This window comes from Ictidomys tridecemlineatus, chromosome 1, assembly GCF_052094955.1.
Source record: "Ictidomys tridecemlineatus isolate mIctTri1 chromosome 1, mIctTri1.hap1, whole genome shotgun sequence".
NCBI lineage: Eukaryota > Metazoa > Chordata > Mammalia > Rodentia > Sciuridae > Ictidomys > Ictidomys tridecemlineatus.
Window position 1 is genome coordinate 175,048,660 of NC_135477.1, and position 25,789 is coordinate 175,074,448.

At 33.6% G+C, this 25,789-nt stretch overlaps 1 long non-coding RNA gene across 1 annotated transcript in view; it reads left to right on the forward strand.

Annotated features, from left to right (window-relative positions):
- LOC120885575 (uncharacterized) overlaps positions 1–25,789 on the forward strand; it is a 458,357-nt gene that overhangs the window by 179,467 nt on the left and 253,101 nt on the right. The window lies entirely within an intron of this gene.

The window sequence follows — 25,789 nt, forward strand, 5'->3', positions numbered from 1 at the left end:
ACAAGATAAAAAATATAATATTGAACGGTGAACAGTACTACTTCTTCCAGTCATGCTTCACCAGCATACAGGTACAACTTGGTGGTCCATTACTCTTATTATTTTATCAAATGGATTAATCCACTGATGAGGTTAAAGCTCTCATCATCTAATCATTTCACTCCTAAATATTATGTCATGGCTTAACATGATCTTTTTGTGTGACTTCTCATATCCAAATCATAACAGTTATTTTGCACTTGTCTGTGACTTTTACAGTATTAATCTTTAGAGTATAATTGCACAGAAACATGACACATACTGTAGGCCTATTTAGCATATTTAATACTCAACATCATCTTGAAATTGATGAAAGTGTAAGTTTCAATGAAGAGAAATACCTATTTATTTTTTTTAATTTTTATTAGAAAAGTGGTTCTTTATTTTCTATTAAAGACTTCAGGATGCTTTATCATTGTGAAAGACAACACTGTATCAATTTATAAAATCATGGGTGCATAATCAAACTACCAAACAACCCTGACATAAGAAACAAAAACATCTGTCTTTCCAAAGGTTATTTTTGCAACATTCTAGATTATAAGTTTACTTTTGCTGTTTTCTGACCATAATAAGAAAATTATAGATGTAAGTAGTAGCAAGTAGAAAAGATGTTTTCCATATAACTGATGCACTGATTGCATTAAATTCTGCCATGAGGGAATCTTTTGTAGATGGAATGACTACAAGGTCTCTTCCTGTAAATAAGCACTTTTTAAATCCAAGACCATAACTAAACTGGGGCTTTGCACAATTTCATCACTAAGAATGATAGTGTTATTATGAATTTGTATAATGAGCTCTTTAGAATACATGACTATGGTCCTCATTTATTTCATCTGAGAAATCTAAGCTGTTATTACCAATATTAAATCTAATCATATTATGTCCTAAAACATTATTTGAATTCATTGATGTGAAGGCAAATGATCAGAAAATGTCCTCTTAAGTACATTATCAAGGAAACAAACACCCTAACCATTATTTCTGACAGAGGACAGAATATTAAAATGCTCCTCGATGATAACCCAGCTTGGGTTTGCAGAATTAATGAAGAACAAATGTTCTAGGTGACGTGGAAGCATGACATTCTCTCTGTGGGATGACCTTCATTCTTCTTCAGTTAGCTAATGAGGATTTCTTTGTTATCTTCCGTGCTGAAGGACCTCAGGGCCTTGTATCATTATTGAGTGAACACAATGTCACCTCAGCTGGCAGGAATGCTCTGTCTCTTGTCAGGAAGAGAAGTTTCCTTCTGTCATCTGGAGGAAGCACAACAGAGGGACCAGCAATAGAGACAAGACGTTTCCATCAGCGAGCTCAGCCTAGTGCAGATATTTAACTTGCTGGAAGTGTACAGATCAGAATATTTAAGCTCTGGTGTGTCTTTCTTGGAATTTAAAATGTTTGTTATGGGTAAAGAAAAGGAACTTTAATTCATGCTTAAGATGACACTTACCAGGTAGTCAGCATTATTTGATTAGGGGAACATTATGTTTTGGTAATATTTAACAAAGATATAGTGTATGGGCATTTTTTTAATCCCAAAATTACATTGGCACAACCCCAAACCCAAATTTCCATATTGTTTCCACTGATGAGCATGAAAATGGTGTAGAAAGAACGGATCAGAGAACTATGCAGCAGTTCACAAAATGAGGTGTAAGAATGACACATCCCTCTTAATGTTCGGTTAATTTTAACAAGAATGACAACAAAGTACAGGCGATTATGAATGCATTTGTACTGTGGAAATGAGGACACAAGAAGATGATATGTAAAAGGATGGGCAAAGCTTCTATCAGCTTGTCTTTTGGAAGGCAAATTTTCAGGGAGCTTAAATAATGTCTCTGATTCTGCATTGAAAAATATCAGAAAATTGAGATCATGGGTTAGTTTCTAACTTTTGATTATTGAACATTCTCTATCCTTAGGAGCTTTTCACTTTTAAGTAGAAAGACAAAGACTGAAACATGTTTTTTGATAATTAATGACATCAATAGTTAATTAAAGTTAGCCAAGTTTGCAAGAGGAAACAGTTCCATGTTTATTTTTATTTTTTTTTAAGGACTAACTTCTGAGAATTTATTATTAAAGGAGTTCTTGACACAGATCACAAAGATAATATTTAGTCTTTAAACCTGTCCAACAGAGAAAACTTTTTTTCTTTGTTTGTTTTTATGATATTGGGGATCCTGTATTAAGACACATTCCTGACCCACTTTTTTTTTAACTTTTTAATTTTCAGATAGGTTCTCACTAAGTTGTTGAGGTTCTTACCAAGTTTCTGAGGCTGGCCTCATGCTTGCAATCCTCCTGTCTCAGCCTCCAAGTCACTGGGATTACAGGTGTGCTCTGGTGCATTCAGCTAACAGAAAAGTTTTCTGTGCCTTAGTTTACTCTTTTATGAAAATGGAGATTTAAAAAAAAAAGAGCTTTTTTTTTTTTTAGGTCCAGACAATTGGTTAAAAGATATGCAGTATATGGAAGTGATCTAAAGTCTTAATTTAGTGTCTAACATTTTTATCAGTATCTTATGGTCAGCATATATAAATTTTGTCAACCACCTGGATGATTCCATGAAATGGAATTAGTTGACAGTTTGAGCCAAACCATAGAGAATTTGTAACTCATTTATAATATCATGCTAAGTGAGTAATTCACTTGGGTATACTTACCATAGTTTTAGTTCTATAAACACAATATGTTTTCATCAGCCCTTCCTGTAGTAGCAGACCTTCTCTGGACAAACCACAGTGTCAAGGTCTCAGTCACCTTGTACCAGCCAGCTATCTGCTTTGCTCTGTCTTTTCCAGATGTGCTCCCCGACATGTGCATTTTTAAAATAAAAATCAACCAGTCCAGTGTTCACATCCCAACAACCCCACTTATAAGCCCCCACTCAGGCCAGTGTTTTCAATATGCTCTGCTCACTGCAAGTTCAGTTCTCTGGTGGCTGAGCCTCTTGCTGCACAACTTGCTGAAATTATTTAAACCAGTTGATGCTAATCCTGCCTACCGCACAAAACTTTCCATCATTTCCACAGGAATCTCAATTAAGTTTCTGGTCCAGAGTTCTTCTCTTTCTCTGTGCCTCATTTTTTAACCTTGCTGCTTCCCCGTGTGTTCCCAAAGGGGTGCCATGCCCTCCTCTTTCAATAATTATGAGTAAAAATGCTGGCTTTGCAATGACAATGGTCTTCTGATCTGTCAGCCTTAGAACATGTCAAAATTTCTGTTTATATACCATATTTTAAATCTCTGGGCTACTTAAAAAAAAGCTGATCATGATTTAGTTAATTACAAAATACATAAAAACTATATTTTTAATATAACTTGCCTTTACCATATCAGATCGTGTAACAAAAGAACTAAAGGAATATTCTGATAAACATGTTTTGAGATAGTTGTTATTTAGGTTTTTTTGCTTTGATTAACACATGCACATTGTTTGAGCCACTCATTGACATATTGACAGGTATAGGTAGCATGAACTCACTTCTTTTAACCTGTTCAACTTTCATTTAACAGATATGCATGGAAGTCATAGTCAAGGCCTTGGAACAATAATAATGATCCCACTGAATAACATCTCTGTCCTCACAGAACTTCCAAGTTAGCATGGAGACAATGAATAAAATACACACCATGATGTTTTTTTTTCTTTTTACTTTTTTTTTGGTGTGTGTGTGTGTGTGTGTGTGTGTGTGTGTGTTTTGGCATTGGTTTTCTTATTTATTTATTTATTTATTTATTTATTATTGCACCATGATGTTTTTAACATGAAATAGAAAGAAGTGCTCAGACAAAAAGGTAAAGTAATGGAGAGTTATATAGAATGTCACTAATGTCACTGTGTGTGTGTGTATGAATGTGTTCCTATGGGAGACAGGTGAACCCAGGCAGAGTGAGCAGACCCTGGGGATGTGATTTCTGAGTAAGCCTCTAAGGGAACCAAAGGGGCTAGCTTTGAGAACATCTTGGGGAAGGCATGCCAGCCAGTAGGACAGCAAGTACAAAGATCCTGCGTGGGGAGCCAGGTCAAGGACCAGAAATGAGCCTCCTGTCACTGGGACATAATAAACTAGAGGATAAATAGAAGGATCTGAAGTCACAGGGGAAATAGGGAGAGAAGAGGACCAGGGGGTCTTGGAAGCGACACCTAGAGACTGAAAGCATCTGGAGCAGCAGATGGATATTTTACCAGAACCACTCTGTTCTGTTAAGTGTCTACTACGGAAGTTCAAGGGGAAGAGGAGGAAAGCCAGTTACAGAAAGCTACAGCAATCCTTAAGGCAAAGACCATGGTGGCTTGGGCAGCAGAGAGGAGGAATGAGTGGTAATTAGAGGTCAAGTTATATAGAAGGAAAGGTCAAATAGACCTTTCACTTATGTAGTTAGTTTATTGACAATTAAAAGTTAAATGCTGGGTGGGGTATTATCTGCTGTTTCAATACATGTGTACACTGCATATATATCAAATCAGAGTAAATATCACTTGTGGTGAAAATAGTCAAAATCCTTTCTTCTAGTTTTTTTTTTAAAATATATGATACATTTTGTTATCTAATCCCCCTGGTAGCAACAGAACAGAACACTGGAACTTATTTCTCCTATCTCACTGCAACTTAGTACACACCAACTTATTTTTTCACATTTCTCCTTCCCTCCTACTTTACATGTATTTTCTTTGATGTTACATTTTAGTTTTTAAATTTACAAATAAAATTGTACTGAAAACAGAATTTTTAAAAATGTATTTATCTTGTGGGATGGCTAAAGTGAACTAATTGACATTCCTATTACCTCACAGGATTAATGCTGGGATGTGAAATCTCAGCATGTTTGAATGCTACACTATGTTATTATTAACTGTAGTCACCACGCTGTGCAATAGATCTCTCAAAATCATTTCTCCTAACTTAAGTTTTGACTCTTTTGACTCTCACCACTTCCACCACCATAGCCTTTGTTAACCACCATTCTACTCTCTAGTTCTACAAGTAGAACTTTTGAAGATTTCAGATGTAGGTGAGATCATATGGTATTTGTCTTTCTGTGCCTGTCTTAATTCCCTTAGCATAACATCCTCCAGGTTCATCCACACTATCCCAAATAAAATGGCTTTCTTTTATATGGCTGAATAATATTCCATCTGGCACAAAGACAGCACTTTCTTTATCCATTCATGTATTCTTAGATAGATTCCATATGTTTGCTATTGTGAATAATATCTGCAATGTGTCTCTTCAACATATAGGTTACATATCCTTTGAATTGTACTTTTTAATAGATTGTATGTAATATGTGAGAAAGAGAGAGTTAAGGACAACACTGACATTTTAAGCCTGAAAGAATAGATGTAGTATTAATTACAAGGATAATATTGGTGGAGTTGAAGTCAGAAGCTCAGTTTTGGGTGTGTCGAGTTTGAGATACGTATTGGAAACCAAACTGAAGATGTAAAATAGGTGGTCTGATACATAATGTGCATTTTGTGGAAACATCTAGATGAAATTATATGTAATTTGGAATCTGTTGGTGAACAAAAAGCATAAGATGTAGATGATCTGACCTAAAGTAGAGGAGATCACCTAAAGACTAAGCATATATGGTACACATGAATACATTCTCATAATATGAATACATATGTATACACTTCCCATGTCAGAAAAGAGAAATGATATGAACAGAAGCTGAAGTACAAAACCATCCCTCAATGTCTTTGTATGCTCCCTCGAAATGTATTCAGCAGCAAAAAAGCAGAAAATATGACTACCAATGGCTTAAATAAAAGGGGTTTGCTTTTCTCACATATCTAAGTGGAATATGCAGGCATTTCCCAGGGCAGGTCTCAGAGAATCCTGGTTTATTATATTATGGTGCCTATCATCCCTTGCATAGTCTTTTGCTTGCTGCCCCGCGGCCATAAAATCACTGCTTTACCTGTAGACACCATGTTTTAAATGAAACAAGAGGAGAAATTGGAAAGATATTTTTCTGTTCAACCTTCACCATTTTATTCAGGAAAGAGCCTATCTGCCCAGTAATTATAGTTTGAATGTCACTGACTATGAACCATGTCAAATGCCTTCACCTAACTTCTAGGAAAAGGAGAAGCTGAAATAGTTTAAGGTCAAATCTTGGTGGCAAAAGACAAGATATAAGATAGGTGATAGTAAATTCTGAGAGTTAACAACTCTGCTATCTACCATAGAGTACAAATCTAATGTGAAAATTGACCATGCTTTCCCCACTATATATTATCCTAATAGAAATGATAGAGCAGAATTCAACTTAAATAAATATCAGGCAGAAATCTGTTAACTTGCTGCTCAACATGCATGATGGTTTCAGGTATTCCTCTGGGTAACGAGGATACTGGTGTTTCTGCCTGTGCTCTCTCCAGAATATGGTTCATGTGTCCTATGGAACATTTTGCTTTCAGTCGGATTTGAGTGAATTAAGATCTGGGTGATCTGAAGTCTACTGTTGTCTAATGCTGTTACCTTGCTTTTTCTTGGAATGGCTTGAAATTATTCTCCATATGTGCTATATGAATACTCACAGCAAAGAAAATGATGATAGAATAAAATCGTATTAGGAGTATGATAAAATTAATTACCTCTTTATAATGGAATCTATTGAAAATTTTTCATTCCATTATTTTTGAAAACAAACAAAAATGTTCAGGCGGAGGTTAAGCACATAAAGCTTCCTATTTTTGTCCTTGTCTGTTTCGTATCATTAGGTTATCACAAAGCCATGAGATGATACAGTACATTACAAGAAGTGTAATCCACTGTAGTAGGCAGTGTGTTAGGATATTGGAAAATGAAGAATCTGTTCATTCTTTCATGTTGGCCACCTGCTATCATGTTAAGGTTAATAACCTGAGACTGAAGAATGAAAGAAAATACAGATTTTAAAAGTACAAAGATTTTATAATTTTCATTACCTTCTGGATAAAAATGCTTGTTTAAAAACATCCGAATTAATGTAGTCTTCTTTCTGAGTCAATCACTGTCAGAAAACTTTCCAGGAGTCAGGTGGAATTATGTTTGTTTTATTTTATTTTTAACGAGCTACTAATGAGGACCCTGTCTTATTTCCACATGTACCTTAAGTGTGACTTAAGACACAAGGATTTCAGTTCAGGAAAGAACCGTCAAAAGAAAGTACCAGTGGATTAAATAGAAATTTAAAAAGACTTGAATACAAAAGAATAAGTAGAAAAATATGTAAAACCTATACATAAAATATATCAAGGCCATCTGGTAGTTAAGTGATATAATAACAGTAAATTAAGTTACATTTAGTCTTCACAAAAGTGCTCTGGGTTTAGAGTCATTTTGCAGTCATCTCAAAGTCACTTTTTTTTTTCAAAGTCTATATTGAATCTGGCTCTGGCAAGGATCACTTAAAGTCTTTGCCTTTTGCTGTGGTGTTTCACAAGCTGGTGGATTCTCGTCAAGTTGCAAACCTATTCAAGAGCACATACAGCACTTTATAGTTATTTCTACACACTGACTTGGAGTAGGTGATGCTTTTGCTGCTTTGTTCTTCATGTTTTTCCCATGCTAAAAAAAGTAACCAGGATTGTGTCTACAATTATAAGAGGCTTGGGTGCTTATAGTTTATTTTTGCAATTATTTCTTAAACATGCTAAAGTCATCAAAATATTTTTGGTCATTATATTTTTGTTATTATTATTTTTTACTTTATTGTATTTGCCTCAAAAATAAGTCAAGAAGACTGGTTATCTACCAGCTATTAGGACACATATGTCTGCTATATATTAATTTTAGAGTTCTTTAGGGGACACATTAATACAATAAAGAACAGATGAGTGAGCATATGGTTTGTTAAGCCATGTTTATATTAATTGGATCCAGATCACGTTTAAATAAAGGGTCAGTGGCACATAAATTGGAAATCCTAATTTAACACGTTTTAGTATAAGAGGTTAGAGGCATTATTACCAAGGCAAGCAGCAAAGCCATGTGCCATGAAACAAACAAATCCAATCATTAAATTGTTCAAACAGGGCTGCATGAGAAAGAAGCACATTTTGAAAGCATGGCTGGAGTTTTCATGAAACCTTCACCAGATGGTCATAGTTGCTACAAGTCCATCACAGATAGGAATTTACTTCTTCATGCAGAGGACATAGCAGCATCCACAAGGAACAGATTTCAGCCAAAACAGATATTGTTAAAATACACATGTTCCTATACCTTCACAGGCTGCAAAGGTTATGGTTTTTTGACTTCCTAATAAATGAATGAAAACACATTTAGAGTTTTACAATACAGACCCCTCTAGGATTAGTCCATTGGAAATCATTCCCACAATAGCACTAGATCACTGTAAAAATGCTGAATTGGCCACGTGTATTTTTCTCTGACTATTGTAGACTCTGAGATATTAAGGAGGAATGTGGGATGACATTGCTGTCACTGGATTTTTCATTCCTCTGGATAGATATAATAATTGGATAAGTTCTTTAAGTTATTGTCTAATATATAACTATTTATAAAACCAGATATTAAAAAACCCACAAAAATCATCTGTTCCATGTTTCCTATCAGGTTCGTTTCTCCTTAAGGTGTCTGCCACAGCATTTGCCTAGTTAATGGTAATAATAATAATAATAATAAGCAACCTTCAATGTTTAGCATACATGATAACATCAGTATTAGTTTGTCAAATATCCTCAGAAGTTCAGTTTAATGTCAGTTATAAGTTGTTCTTTAATATTTCATTCTATTTTATAGTACTCAAAAGTATGCAGATAGTCAAGAATTTTTAAAGTATGTATTTACATAAAATTTGTTTGGCAAATTATCTATACTCAATGCTCTTCTTGAAGAATCACAGTAGAAATTACCATGTTAAAGTCTTCAAGTAATATTCTAAGTAGTGTGTGGTCTAAGCCCAAATGTATTTGCCTACAGAGGCTTTTTCCTTTTCACTGCATTAGCATGTCCTTATATTCTAGTAGTTTATGAAGCATAATTGGGGAAAATTACCTTGGCTTATAAAATCTTTCTCTTATGCCTACACTTAGAATACTTTATATATTCATCATGTTCACAACCTTATGAATCTGGCTTCTCTCCTAGAATTGCCAAATGTGGGTTTCTCTGGTCTATTTCAGTTCTAGTGAATCCCCAATATGAAATTGGGACCTGGTAATAAATCCTTGTTATTAGGTGAGTCTTTAATTTTAAAAATACTAATAAAGATAGTTGAGGTCGGTGCATAAGGAGAATTTGATATGCTTTTTAACATTCCACATAAGAAGCAGCTGCTCAGTTTTGAGAACTGTGATCATTTTAAGGATGGCCAGCAACTAGGCAACAATAATTTTTTTTAAAAAAAATGATAAAACCAGAAAAACAAGAATGAATTGACATGACTTAATGACTTATTGATTACTAAAGATTCCAGATTAAAAAAAAATAAGTATCACATAAAAGGATCATAGCATGAAAAGGGAGAAGAGATCTCTCCTGAAGAGTAAAACCCCTAGGCAAAGGTGAGAGGGGTGGAGTGTGGTGGGGATGGTTGTCCAAGGAACTGGACATCAGTATAGGAGACTATAGCTTCTCTGTGGAGACTGGGGGTGGGGTTCTAAGTAACATCTATTTAGTGAGATTAACCTCTATTTAGACTAAACAGATGTGAGTCCAAGATTTCTGTGCCAGGTAAGTTCAATGAGATTCTTTGAGTGAAACATGACATCAATGCTACATCCCACAGGTGTGATTATTGCAGATTTTGAATTCCAGTAGGATTCACTGTGTTACCAAAATAGATACAGAAACATTTATACAAATTTCATTCATGACAAATCCTGCTAGACCTAAAGAATGGTAAATTAGTTACCTCTATCTACGTTGAACTCAAGCAAATTTTTGGTATCCTATTAAATAGTAGAAGCTATTTGGAAGAAAGACATGAGTAGCCAGGTGTTTATTGGTGACTTGATGAGATAAACAGGTAGAAAATTAAGGAACTGATGGTTGACATCAATTAAGATCTAGTTTTCTTTGGAGGAAGGTTGTCCTTGAAAAGTGAATGTGTGTCTGGCATTAATAAGAAGGAGAATTTTTGCAAGAAAAAAAAAGAGCATATTTGTAGCAGACATGATGGCATGATTTTCTTAGGAAATACCAATTTCTCAAGTTGTAGCACTTCTACTATTTATCCTATCTTCTTTCTATTCTATTTGGTACCCTCTTTCAATCCCTCCTAGGTCAAAGATACTGCAAGCCCCAAAGACCTGGCATCCTCCCAGTCTCAGAAACATTTTCCCTTGGAAAAGGGAGAAGTAGAGGAGAAGAGTTTGAAATGGTGATTCTGAGTAATACTTTTCTCCTATGCACATAGTGATATTCAACAAGTTGCAATTAAATAAATTAATTTTTAATATTGTGAGTGGATTGTTGTCATTAGGACATTTACTTGCTCACCAAAATGATGACAATTCTTCTAGCTTTATGTAAAAAGAAGAGTCAAATTTGTAGTTGCTCATGTTGACATTCATGATGACAGGGGATTCCAGATGGCATCCTGTTTTGCTTTTTATTATTTTTGATGGAACAATTGCAGATTTCCCTTACTGATTTTCAGCAACATTTCCAAAGAAAAAAACTCAAATAAATGAAAACAATAATTTTATCAACTGTACATGTGTTTTAAATCATCTTTTGCATTCGGTTTATCTATGCAAATATTGCAAGTAAGTAAAGAATTTTAATATTATCTGATATTGCCTTTGGAGAATCTTTTTCAGAAATATAATCAGATTATAGCCCCTTAGTCCTAAGGTAAAAGAGAATCTTTACTAAAAGAAAAAAAAAGCGAACAAAAAAGATTGACAATATTTTGGAAATACAATTGGTCATTTAAAAATTCATCCTGAATGTTATAGAGATAATGTAGATATATTTTTGGCATTGTCAGGGCAGGTCTGAGTTTACCCTGAGGCTGAAGAACCAAGAGAAACTCTCTAATTTTTTCAATTACTTCAAGATTTCAATGACAACATTTTGACTAAAATAAAACAAGTCTTTCTTTTCTGTTATAAAGAACTTCTGTGTGATTATTTTTTGCCCTTTGTAATGTACTTCTTTTCCATCTTCAATCAGAGAGTTTGAAATGAATAGAAAACAAATTTTGACTCTCTTGCTTATAAAACATGAACATATAATATATAAGTTGAAAATGTGTAGATTTTCATATTATCTGCTTCTTAACTGGAATAAGAAGTGATGTGTACATTTATTAGATATAGTGGTACTGAGAGCCCTCAATCAGTTCTACATTTTATTTTAAAATATTTTAGTGGCTTCTGTGTCTTCTAACACCTATATTTATAAAGTTTCTCTTTCTTAGACCATGGTGCTGTTATAAGAAATAAATATTATAGATATATCTTGCACTAGTACATATAGTATATATGTAGATATATCTACAAATATATCGAGATTATCTTCTAGACAACCATTAAATCTATAGCAAGAATATAAACCATTGATTGTCAAAGTTTTGGGGTATAAAAAACAATGAATACCAATTCTATTCTGTAGTATTATTGAAAATTTGGACATACTTTTGTGATGATATCCAAATGAATTGCAAGAATATGGCCACAGCCTGACAGTAAATATAGACATACCATAGTTTTGAATGCATATTTTTAATTCTATTACATAGGAATTGTCCCCCAAATAAGATTTTTCTTTTGAATGCGTGAGTCAAAATTTATTGTCTTTTTCTGACACATTTGTCATCTTCCAGTAGAGGGAAATAAGCACAATTATAAGCATTGCTAGTGTTGATTTTATTTTAGTCCAAATGTGTCAATACTATGTGAGACAAGAGAGTAGATATTTATTAAAAAGTGTCTCAAAAATGAAATTGAAAATATGACTCAATGGAAATAATTAGGTAATGTAGAGGGAAATTATGATAATGATAAAAATAGAAGTCATGTATAAAGCCAAGAACACTTATTTACACATTTTAATATTTGTCATTTTAAAGCATTTATTTATTCAGCACTTTTAAAAATTTAATGTAAATTCAAATTCCCTGGGTATCTTGTTAAGATGAAGATTCTTATTCAATTGATATATGCTGTAGTTTGGATCTTGATTATTCCCCAAAGACCCAGATGTTGAAGACTTTGTTCCCAGGGTGGAGTTGTTGAGAGAGTGAAATTTTTAGGAGGTGGTGCCTACCAGGAGGTCTTTATGCAATGGAAGCATGTCCTCAAAGTGGATTGTGGAACCAGCCTTTTCTTCACTTCCTTTTCTTTTTGGCTGTTGGGGTGAGTGGTTTCAATACTCCCTCCATGATGTGCAGATTTGTCACAGGCTGAAAGCAACTGGGTCAATTAATTGTGGACTGGAACTGCTAAAACTGTGAGCCTTTTCTCAGGTATTTTGTTACAGTAACACAGTGTGGGGTGAAGCTTGAGATTCTAGCAACCCCTTGTTGATTCTGTGTTGTTCAAAACACTTTGAGCAATAAAGGATTGGAGCACAACCTGAGAGCAAAATTCTTTATTTTTGTAATCTCATAAATTTAAGTCAAATTTTGGTATAAGAATCAAAATACATAGAATATGGTAGACAAAAAATGCTATTCCTGTAAATATTACACAATATGCCATGAATGGCAAGTCAATATTTATACAGAATAAAGACAGAAGACAAATGTTTGTAGAGTGTTTGCAAGGTAAAGGATTGAGCACCTGCATTTGATTTGATTTGTTGCTAATCTAGCTTCTAAATATACTCTATTTCAAAGTGTTTATAACCCCCTCAGCAATATTTGAAGAATTGCATTTCAACCATATGTGATTTTAGAAGAGGGGGCTCCAGATTCTAGGTGTCAATTGCTTTAAGAGAAGAAGTCTGAAAAGAATCTGAATCTTGATTCCTTAGTTATCAACTTCAGGAAAGAAAGAAGTTGCATATCTTTATATCTGTCTATATAAATATGTACACACAGAGATATAATATATTTGTAGATACTTATATATTAATATATAGATATATTCACAAAACATACTATTTTATAGTTAACTGATATTCTTAAAGGAAATCATTTATTGTTTTTTAAGTGGAATAGGTAAAATAGTAGTTGAGCTCATTTTGAACAATAAATGATTTATTTCTTGATTTCAGTGCATCTAAAACAGGAAATATCTATGTCTACACTCTTGTTCACATTGATCTTGAATTATAACCATAATAAGTATAAATTATTTGACTTTTTAAAATAATTACTATATTTCAATTTCCTTTGTGAAAAAAATTACATGATGAAAATATAGAAGAATACCATTCAGAAATTGAATTTAGTCATAAAAATAGAAATAAAAAGAAATCAAACTATATAAAATTTCATGTACTGAAAAAAGTACAGCATTTCTACTTCAGTATGGTTGATATTCCTACAAAATTTTCTGTAAAAAAGTTATATTATTTAGTTGCCCTAGAAGCTAGAAGAAATGGCTATGAAAGGAACTTAGATGTGTGTTTTGAGAAAGCAAAACAAAATCAGCAACAGAAAGGAAAGCATGAGACTGTTTGGATGCATCTTTTCAGGTGATAAGTTATTTTTCTTTAATGATTTGTTCTGGACCTCCAATGAAGAGGATGTAGGGAGTCAGCGGGAAGCAGAAGAAGTAATTATATGAAGCAAAGGTTTTATTTAACTTAAAATTAATTACTCTTCCAAGGAGAAATGTAAAATATCTCAAAGGCCATGATCATTGTCCTGCTGATGACAATATTATTTCAGTGGGAACTAGACTAGTTGTAATTGGCAAAATTTTATACATCTCATATTGTCAAAATTTCAAATATATATATAAATACCATTTAAATATGTATTAATTTTAAAATCCCTATAGGGGACAGTCTTGTTATTAATACAGTGAGGAGCAGATGCTGTAGCATATGGCACACTAACTCATATTTATGTTAATTTTATGTAAATAGGATTTTAATACAGTAACATTAATCTGTTGTTGCAAGGGTTTTACTGATATATCACTTTACCCTCTTTTTAGATGAGATTAATATAGGTAATTTTAACTGCTCAAAAGTCATTTTAAGAAGAATAAAGAGCAATGACTTATTTAAATCTTTGACACATATGTTCAAATAGAATATCAGTTCCACTCAGAAAATAAGGATTTATCTAAATCTTGTTCTGTTGCTCAAACTTAGGAAAATAAAAATAAATACAAATGAGAAACAGCATAATATCAGTGTAAGAAATAAAGCTTAAGTTTAATTTCAGTTAAATAGCTATGAATTGGATAGATTAAAAAAAAAGATCAGAGAAAAATTCCTCAATTTTTGTACTTAACTTGAGAATGCTATTACAAGTGAATGTACATACCTTTTTGAATTTTAGAAGTTAATATTTAAGTACTATTTTTATTAAAAAGATTTTACTTTATTATATTTTAACATTTTATCTATTTTTAGGCACTGAATATAAAAATATGTCCCAGTTTAGTGTTCAAAGCAATAAGCTTTTGAGAATAGAAATAACAATATCTAATATGTTAATAGATGAACTTTAATAGAAGAAATTCATGTCTTTAGTTTGCTCAGAATTATATTAACATTATACTAAAGGAGACAGAATATGGGATGATACCATTTTGGTATTTTTAAACAAATTAATATTACTAAATATTAAATTATCCACATAATAAGTTTTAACTTTGTTTCAAATTATATGATTAACTGAAATGTTATACTATATTTTATATATCTTATAATCTAATATTGAAATACATTTAACTGAGAATATAAAATCACCCATATCACCACCATAATAAAATTGTGTTGTTTTGTGACCTGGATTAGAAAGAATCTTGGGAAGCAAATTGGTTCTAGTGTTTTCCCACTTGAAAATAGTGAAAATATGATTTTAATATGTTTAAAGTATATTTTGTTAAAAGATCAGATTTATACTCATGTAACTAGGGAGCAGAAATATATGTTATTTTACTTTTGTGGTTTGATCAATCAAGACAATGTCAGATCTAAAAGAATATAAATTCTATATTGTGGCAAAGTTAATACACTACAGAGTCAGTTTCCAAATGCGCAATAAGCCTTTAGGGATCTAAACATGATAACATTTGTATAGGAAATTGATAGATATTTGAGTTAAACGCTAACACTATAATGGAATAGAATGAAAACAAGCCCCCAATTCCCTAAGTTTATGGATAAATCCAAATTCCAACCAGTGAGTTTTACTCTTTTGGACTCATTAATGATGCATGCAAAATCTCCTTTATGAAATAAATTTACATAGAAATAATTTTAAAACGTATGCTAATAATTAAAACCTTTAATATTTGATAATATGGAAAATACTGACACAAAATATTCCCAGATTCATTTTGAAGAAAATATTAGGGCACTATTTTAGTAATTAAGACTATGCTGAACTTTAATTGATGGGTGACATCAATTTATCTTGATTTGAGCAGAATGCATTGTATTAATGAAATATTTGTGACTCAGTACAATTTTAAGAGAGATAATATATACTTTACAACATAACCTCACTCTCTCTTAATACAGCAATGCTCTTTCTGCCTATTCAAATTACCACGGACAGTGCAATCCTAGATGCCTGGTAAATGTGGAAGTTAAAGTTTGCTGCCATAATGCAAAAACTGTTTCAGCTGTTGAAATAGAACCAATCTTTGAACATTCGATGAGGCATGTAAAATGTGCTAGTTGGAATCTTGGATTTTTCAGAGTGGAGCTATTCTTTACAATTGTGGAACATGTTCAATTTATTTGTTTTAAAGAAAATGGGATGCCCCGAATTTAAGTGGAAAGGCATAGTACCATATCACATCCTGTCTTATGACATGTGCAATATTTCCTGAAGTGAAGAAATGACATACTTCAGGAAAAATTACAATCCATTTTATGTTGGGTCTTTGGAAGTTTGGCACTCTGAGTGCCATTCCTGACAATAGGTTGTCATCTTGTCTTGTGCATATGTGTGTGTGTATTACTGTCAAAACAAAAATAGTAAGCACCAAAGGGAAAACAGAAATTCTTCTATACATACAATATTCTATATAGATGACATAGAAAATAATTTCTTGAGAGACACACATTCATGACATTTAATTTGTTTTCTACACAGGGGTAGAAAACAAAGCATGTGCAATAGTCTGTTACCTGGCAAAGGTGTTGATAAATGATATACAATAAGAACACAGATATAAGGGTCATATTGTTAATATGATTAGATATTTCATTCAGGGGAGGATCGTGCTTTTGAAAGGTCAATAAATTCCCTTTATATGCTCAAAGACTGAGATGACTGGGATGTCCCAGGAATTTACAGTGCAGCCATAGTGAAAGGACAGCATATGCCCTCATCAGGAGAGTATGATCAGATCCTATATCTTTACTTTGACAAGAGCTGGCAATTTAATCTGACAAGATTCTTGCCAATGAGGACAGCTTTAAGGGTTCAGCTGCTGTGGTAAAGATTTGACATGCCATTGAGGGATGTTTTGCAGAAGCCTGACAATAAACTGGGACTTGCTAATGCAGTTTAGGATTGCTGTAAAAATTTATTAGAAACCAGAGAGTGTAAAATTACTATACTTCTTTAGAACTGTTTTTCTTTCCCTTGCTGAATATTTATGTGATGTTTAATGCACGGCACATGTTTTAAAACTTGTTTCCTGATGGTGTAAAAGAAGTCTATTATAATGCACATGAAATTGCACAGAATTCAATTAAATGCATGAGAGAGTAAGTAGAATGTCCACCTGTAAGCCCATTTTGACAAGATTTTTTTTTCATTGATAGTTATGGTGTCTATAAATTTAAGGAGTTTCAATAATGGCACTTATGTGGTAAAAAACAAAAGATGTTAACATTCAATTGGGAACTAATTTAACCACAACTTAAAAGCATGTATGATTGGGGTAGCAGCATTCTATGTGTTTCAATCAGGAAGGAGGAAGAGAAAGTTTAAATCTAAAGTGTTAATAGACAAGGCTGTTGCATCTGTGGTGCTTCTATATGATCCATCTGAAATTATCAAAGAGCCACAGAAAGAGCAAGGTGGACACTCCACAGTTTGGTGTCTGCCTTTGCAGTAGACACATTGGTTAGATGGCACTGCCAAATAGGAATGTGGACCAACTAATTCCTAGATATAAATCATAAAACAACCATATCTTTTCACAGTTCCAGATGGCTCTAAACTACCACTTAAGTACAAATACTGTTCTCCTGTCAACAAGTAATGATAAACTTGGTCACCCAAAACTCAGCTTCCATCTATCACAGTCCAGGCCTGATGCTGGCTACAGTGAGATGGAGCTACAAGAGACCCATGAAAGCTTATGCAGCATGACAAACAGGAAGTTGAGTTAGAAGGGATGCAACCCAAGAGGGATAACTTCAAGATGCCTAGCCTGCATGGATAGTATGATTAAAGGAAGGGATATATGGATTTGAAATTTTGCAGACCTACCTTCCAACTCCACTTGCAGGTATCTGTTACCTGAAAATTTCATGGTATACATTCAGTCAAATAGCTCTAGCCATTTTATGTTCTCCTTTATATTATGTTGTTTCTTCATACTTTTCAGTAAAGGATGAACCCTATTCTGGTTATCCTCAACAGGAGTCTTTAACTCTGTGTCATTTTTCCCTGCCATGAGCACCTGGGGAAAGGCTCATGACGCGGCTCAGGAGGAGAGAATGACATCAGGCACACTCTGAAATGGTTGAAAGAATGACAGAGCCATCAAGCATACCCACACAGAGAATCTAGCTTAGCAGTCAATCTTCCATTGCTTTTTTTCCCTTTTAGTACTGGAACAGTTTTTGCCTTGAGGATTGTGACTGCTCACCGAGTTGCATTTCAGACCTCCCTGTATTTCTTCTGCATTTGCTTTTGCAGACTTGGCACTCTTATTCCACTTCACACTAATTGTGATTGCTGACTCGTGCCTGGGTGGGAGGCTGCCAAAAGGGCAGGTGTCCCAGAGAGACATCATTACCCAGGTTGGCAAATACCTGAGAGCCCGATTTAATGATACAATCTTATTTTTACTGCATGGGGCAGGCTTCCAGTCTCACAGCATTGGTTCTGGCTGTAAGATTGCTTGGAAAAAGTCATTCATATTGTTTTTCAGAATAAAAAAGAAATAAAACATGGAGGATCAAAGGTAGAAGATCAGACACCTGGGAAGAGTGGGGGGAGGTGTGAATATCTCTCAGGTATACATATTAATCTAATTGTTGGAAAAATAAAAATTAATTTGACTGCCTAGAATAACTTAGAAAATTATATCCATAAAAAATAACTATATTTAGATAACTGGTACTCTTCTTCAGTAGAATTTGCTCTGATGGTCATTCTAGAATTGAGGTAGGTGAACATCACTGAAAACTAGATGGGACTGGTATGATAGGGGAGAGGATCTTTGTATCACTCAGAAAGATGTGTAAGACAATCTGTATATTCATTGTTGTATTTTAGTGCTGCAGGGTCTAAAACCTAAAAGCGCCTTCCCTTTATTTTGATTTCATAAAGATGTTTGAAATGAAAAACAACACATAAAGTGTTAAAATTTTTCTGTTAAGTCCTTTTCCTCTGGATTCTGAATCTCCATTACCAATGGCAACTGGTGTTACAAATCATTTCTGGATATTTGGACACGGTCTACATATGCAAAACACATAAATATGTGTGTATATTATGTATACACAAAACAACTCTTCAAAATACACAGATCAAATCAGAGTATGCACCCTACTTATTTTAATTTTTTTGTAGAGATCTTGTATATCAATACATATGGGTATCTGACTCTTTTCCCCCATGACTAAAGAGTAAGATTTGCTGCAATTTCGCTGTGCCCTTAAAGACATTTATTATTTACACACTGCCAGAATAAATCTTGCACATACCTATGAACACTAAGAGAAGAAAATATGTTAGATTATTTTCAGGAAAAGAAATTACTATTCAATGGTTTGATGATTTCAAAATTTTAAATGTATTATTTAATAGTCCTTAAAATTGCCTCATTTACTGTTTGTCCCAATATGTATGAAAGCACACGATTTTTTTTTTACACATTTGCTAGCATTCTATTTTCAAATTTTTCAAACTTCACCTTTGTCATTCTGATATGTGAAAAGGAGAATCCCATTTATATTTTTTAAAGTGCCAGGCTATTGTAAATATGAGAACTTGGGCAACAACTTAAAGTAGGTGACTCTAGCACACCTTAATGGCTCTAAAAATTCAAAGATCCTATTTCAAATTCACAAAATTGTTCCCTATGTTAATAACTGTGCAAGTGATTCTCTTCTAATCAGATTAATCAATATAAATTTTATTTTTATAGACAATAATTCAGATCACCAACTAAATTTATTGTGGATAATTATGGTTTTGAAAATTAAGGGTTAAGTAAGGGTAAAATTTTTTAGAGTCTAGCCATATAATTATACTCAATTTAAATCAATCTTAAGTATGATAACTTAAATATCTAGCTGTAGGCAAGTATTATGGCAACAGGATTTTTATAGCATAAATCCTGGAGTGCAGAAAAGTTTCAATTCATTCAAAACATTTTTTTCTTATTATGAAATTAGAATAGTTTTCTCACAAAAGTGAATTTTGTCAGTGATAGCATCATAGTTATTCATAAGTCCGTAAGGATTCAATCAGGAAAGCCAAAATACACAGTCGAAACCTACATTGTCCCCATTTGGTTGCTAAGAGATTCATTTAAACTATGTCATTCATGTACATTTTCTTTTTATTATATGGCACAGCCCGAAGTTTGACTGTTTTTATTCTTTCCAGATCTTCAGTACACAAAATATACCTTCAAGTCTCTAGTTTTTACAAGAGATTTTACAAATGTTTTGTATGCAGAAATGATTTAGTATACAGAAAGAAAGATAAAAGAAATACCTTAACATCTGTGTAGGGTGCAAATCGTACCTTTATTAATCTATAGTCTTTTCTATGTGACACATTACAATCTACCACTTTTTGCCCTATTTTCATATGTTTTGGGATTTCTTTGCATATTCAACTGTATATTTTGGGGGAGGTAAGTTCAACCAGTGAAAGACTTATAGATGGTTTATGCAGAGACAATCAGATTCTCGATTCTCCCATCTGCTGCCCTGTGCTCCCTTGCTATACCAAGCCTTCCCTATAAAAATGAACAACCCTCAATTTAAGTCTTTGGTATAGAAATACACACCACAGGAAGAAAGAATCCTTGTATACTAGTTCATGCTAGCATCAATGTTTTGATACTTACAAAAATAAAACAAAAACAAGAGAGAGAGAGAGAGAAGAAAGAGAGAGAGCTGTTTTTCAATATGTAGTAAAATGCCATAAGGATATGAATTCATAAAATCCACATGTTGCAAAATGCAATGACAAACAACTCCAAAATATAAACATCTTGTTTATTTAAAGTGTACTTTTCTTTTGCGATATATGTCCTATAGGTGATCCTTAGATTCGCTCATGGATCCAGGTTGTTTAGGCCTCTGTCACAATATCTGTCTGAAACACAGTCAATGGATATCATGCAAAGGAAATGAGAGGATGGAGCAGAGACATTTTCTTGCCTCTGGAAGTGACTCATATGACTTCAAACAAAATCTCATTTGCTAGAATTCATCCCATGTATCTGATCAACAGCAAAGAGCTGTGAAATCAAATATTCTGTTTGCACAGAGAAGGTAAAGGAGGACATTGGGGGATTCTGGTAATTTCTACAATATGAAATTTCATGATATTTGAAGCAGTAGTAATTAAAATGATATGATATTGACAGATAGGCCAATGATACAGAATAAAGATTCAAAACAAATTCTCTGTACATTGGAAATCCAATATCCCACAATGGCAGCTCTTACCTGCTGGAAAAAGGAAACACCATTTGGTGTAGGTGAGAGAAGACGAAATCAAATCCCTATGTCATAGCAAATGAAGTAACTATACATCAAGAATGTTGAATGTAAAACAGGTCAAGCTCATTGTAGAACATTAGATAAATATCATATGGAACTTGAATAGGAAGAATGTTTTTAAAAGAAGAAGGTTTAATTACAATCAAGAAGTTTTGTTCTTCAGGCACCCTAAAAATCACAACAAAAAATGTAAGCTCCTCTTTAGTTTACACAAACAGTAATGGGAGAATAGCTGAATACATGGTAATCGTTATACTATGAGACATCTCCAGAGGAAAAGTAACCCATAACATAGAACAACAATAGATGAATCTTAGCAACTTCATATTAAGTGGGAAAGTCCCACAAACTAGGTTTAGGGGCTGAGACTGGGGCTCAGTGGTAGTGCGCTTGCATGTGTGAGGCACTGGATTCGATTCTCAGCACCATATATAAAGAAATAAATGAATAAAGGTCCATCAATAACTAATAACAATTTTTAAAAACTAGGTATAGCATGATTCCTTTATATAAGGTAAAACATTGAAATAAAATTCAAATCAGAAGACTTAAGGAATACATAAAAATACAATGAAACTGTATCAAAGAGCAGACTAGGAGATTACAACATGAGATTTTGTGTAATAAATTGTTTTTTCAGTACATATTACATCATTTTTAGTAGCTAAATAATTAACTAATAATGAGAAAGTGTGTAGTTAATCTAATCTGCGAACCAACACATTTAAAAATTAATAGGATCCAAAGTTAAATTATATATAGTTATAGATAAGAAAACATTTTCACAAACACAGAATGCTGGATTTAATAAGTACTTCCACTAAAAACAAAAATAAGCTTTAATACACTGTTAATTCCACATGAGGTAGTCATATAACATAGCTATGTAAAAGGTAAAAATAAATTCTGTAAAAATGAAGAATTTCAGCATTCCTCTTTTCTAAGGGTCTTCCCCCATCCCCACAACCCTCTACCATGATCTCAATGAAAATTTTAACTATTTAAGCATGTGAATGCCAACATTGAGTCCAACTATTTACTAAATATAATCAGACAAATTATCTTTATCTCTATTTCCTCCTTTATATAATAGGAATACAGACTTTGGGAATACCACCATTACACCTACTGAGCTGGAGATAAACCAGTAAGAAGTGTTTATTGTCATCAGTTTTATAGTTTTCTTTCTTTCCTTTTTCTTTCTTTCTTTTTATTTTTTTGGATTTCAGAGAACGAGGTTTACAGAGATCACTGTCACATGAAAGATACATTTTGCTTACAAATTATTTCTAGGATAGGGTGGAATATTGTGAAATAGGGAGGAGTTTTAAGACAGACATGACTATTTTATTTTTATTCTTTTTATAAAATTATTTTGTAAAAGGACTGTTTCCACACATACACCCTTTGGGGGCTGCTTAAGAGAGCAAAACTACGACCACTGGAAGGAGAGCACATGAAGACAAAACCAGAATAAAAAATTCACAGTGGTTTACTCTATGAAACAACATGTTTTGTGGCTAAAACATTACAAAAAAGGTGGGATATCTTGAATGCAGAACCCAATCCTGGGTCATCAGTCACCCCAAATCTATTTTCTCATTTAACAAGAAATAATCCAAAAAAAAAAAAAGTAAAGATGTGAAAAATTAGCAGAATACTGTTTCTTCACACAAGACTGTGAATTCTTCAAGTTTGTAGGCACTGTCCTGTACAACATAAAACCACATGCTTGGGGGCTTAGAAGGAATATGTATTCTCACAAAATTCTCACAACTCCACAGGGCTAAAGTTGAGGTATTGAAATGGCCCCTCCAGAAACACTGGTGGTGGCTACTGGCTTTCCCTGGGTCAAGGACACATGACTCCAGTCCTGCCTCCTGAGTCTCATTGCTTCTTTGGTATTATCCTGTGTCCTTCTGCCTCTCTCAAATAGAAACATTTACTATGGCATTTAGAGCCTGGGTGAATAATCCACAAAAGCATCGCCGTCTCAAGATCCTTAATGAATGGCATCCACAAAGTTCTTCTTTAATAAGAAATAGCATTCACCAACTCCTTGGGAGAGGGTGAAGAGAGAGTTTGGATGGGAATGTAATTCAGTCTAGCACAGGTGCCATCAATTTGAAACTGTTGATTTGATCATATCTGTTTTAACTGTTCCAGCCAACATTTTAGAAAGCAAAGTTATTTTTAGATTTGTTCAAATTATCAGTATAATTTTGGCATTTTTTTTTTCGGGAAAGTTTTTTGAGAAGTTAATGCTTCCCATTTAAGTCAATACACATAATGATTAGCATAATCAAGATTACCCATATTCAGCATTAAATATTACAGTGTATTGCTTTGCTTAATCAACATAAGCTTAAAAGTTCTTGGCCTTACCCTATACAGGCCTCAGCTAAGCTCAAATATAGTTGGAAAAAGACAGGAAGCTTTGTTCATTTTCTTATCACTAAATTCATTTCTTTCATGTCCATGTTTTGATTCATAGTCCCTCTTAGGTAACTGATGACTCACAGTAAATCTTTTCAGACTTCCCTATTATCCCTTCTAAAGGCTGGCTGTTTCATCTAGCTTCAAGCTAGAAATGGGTGGGTCACCTTCTGAGTCTTTTGCTTTTCAAACCTCTGCAGAGGTGGATTTCACTTCTCCTTGGCCCTCCCCAATGCAAGTTGGCATTCATGGAGGGACCCCAACCCCAGGGTCTGTACACTGTACTTTTTGCCTTGTTTTTCCTATAGATTCCTGGGTCTGTTGTCTTTCTCTCAACCACTTGTGTGCACTTTTTGTGGTGGTGTAAAGTTTTTCCAACAGTTAAGACATGGAGATTTCTTCAAGGTTTGGGTTTCCCTTTCTATATCCTGAGCAGCCTAAAGTATAATCCCTTTTGCTCTCACAAATCTTTTGAAATTTATTGGACTTTTATTACAATAATTTTGCCACTGAGGCTGACCTCTTTGCACTTTGAATTTTCCCAGAGGGCTAGAATGTGGATGACTACAGTCCAGAAGCTTTTCTTCTCCAAGATTTACAATATAAATCTGTAAACTCTGGTCCATGGGTGAAATCCAGCCATTGCCCATTTTTGTAACATCCTCAAGTTAAGATCGATTTATACATTTTAAGATGGTCAGAAAGATAAAATAAAAACTTTCACACAAGAAGCATATACATTTCAAGGTTTGGGAGTCCATAATTGAAGTTTTACAGGAACACAGTCATATGCATTCATAGAGGAATTATGTGTAGCTCTTTAACAAACCCTAACAATCACTGATTGTTTCTGATGAAGTGTAACTGGAAAAGGGTAAATGTTTACTATTTGATCTTCACAGAAAAAGATTTGCCGACCCCAGGTTTAAATGGTTTACTCTGAGACCCCCAAGATACTCCTTTCTATATGTAAAGATGAGCTGTTGGAATCATAAAATGAAACAAAACTTCTCTCTCAAATGTCTGCCAGCTACTATGGAAAGACTTGTTTTTTGAGAACATTTATCAAACAAAAATACCACATAAGGGCCACCAAAAGAAAAGAATGTGTCCTCATTGTCCTTATTATTATTACCCTGATGAGAGTAGAAGAAGAAAATCTTCAGTGATATAGACAGGTCAAGGATAAAAGAAACTGAGAAGTCACAGTGTAATATAGAAATCTCTGCCACTACAGCTCAAAAACAAGCCAGGATAGTGTTAAGAATAAATAAGCTAATTAAAGATAATTAAGAGATTTTTTTTGTTTCTGAACTTTTATAACCATTTAGTTGTTGTCATACACTTCAGAGGAAAGTTCTATCTGCATATGATCATATTGAAGTGATAAATTAATAAACACGGCTTATTCTATTGCATTCTGTATGAGGATGAGTAGGTAATTCACATAAGGCAATTTATTTGAAGGTTGTTCAGAAAGTTAACCTTGGTGAATACATTTGAAAAAGAAAACTTAGTTTGAGCTTTGCAGAGTCATACCTGCATGAAATGATAAAAAAATTATGTTTAGGTTGGAACTACACAAGATAAAATTATTGTTCATTCTTCAATGAATTGGCAGACTTTCCATTAACAATTATAAAGCTCTTGCCAAGCTGACTAAAACCATCATCAAATTAAATCCTCAAGCCAAGACTATAAAGCTCACAATCCTTTTAGTTTCTCCTCAAGATTTCTAATTTAATTCAAATTGGCTGTCCACTAGTGTGTGTGTGTGTGTGTGTGTGTGTGTGTGTGTGTGTGTGTGTGTGTGTTTGCACATGCTCATGCTTATGTGCTGTGCAGGCCCCACATCACTTACCAGTGGGGATGCATACTGAGAAATGTTTCATTAGGCAATTTTACCATAGTGCAAACCTCACAGACTGGGCTTATGTAGACCTTAATGGTATAGCCTCCTACACACCTAAGCATTATTATGTAGCCTTTTGCTCCTAGGATACAAACATGCACAGCATGTTTCTGTACTGAATTCAATTGTAACATGGTCCTAATTGCATGTATGAACATATATCAACATAGAAAAAATACAGTAAAAATGCCAACCAATAAGAATTTCTTTCTTTCTTTAAAAACATACAGGATCAGTACATTTATGTTCATCAGTTGAGTAAAACATCATTATGTAGGTCATGACTATGTGTGTATGTATGTATATATGGGTTTGTATAAATATATAACCACATATATATGCACATACATACACACCA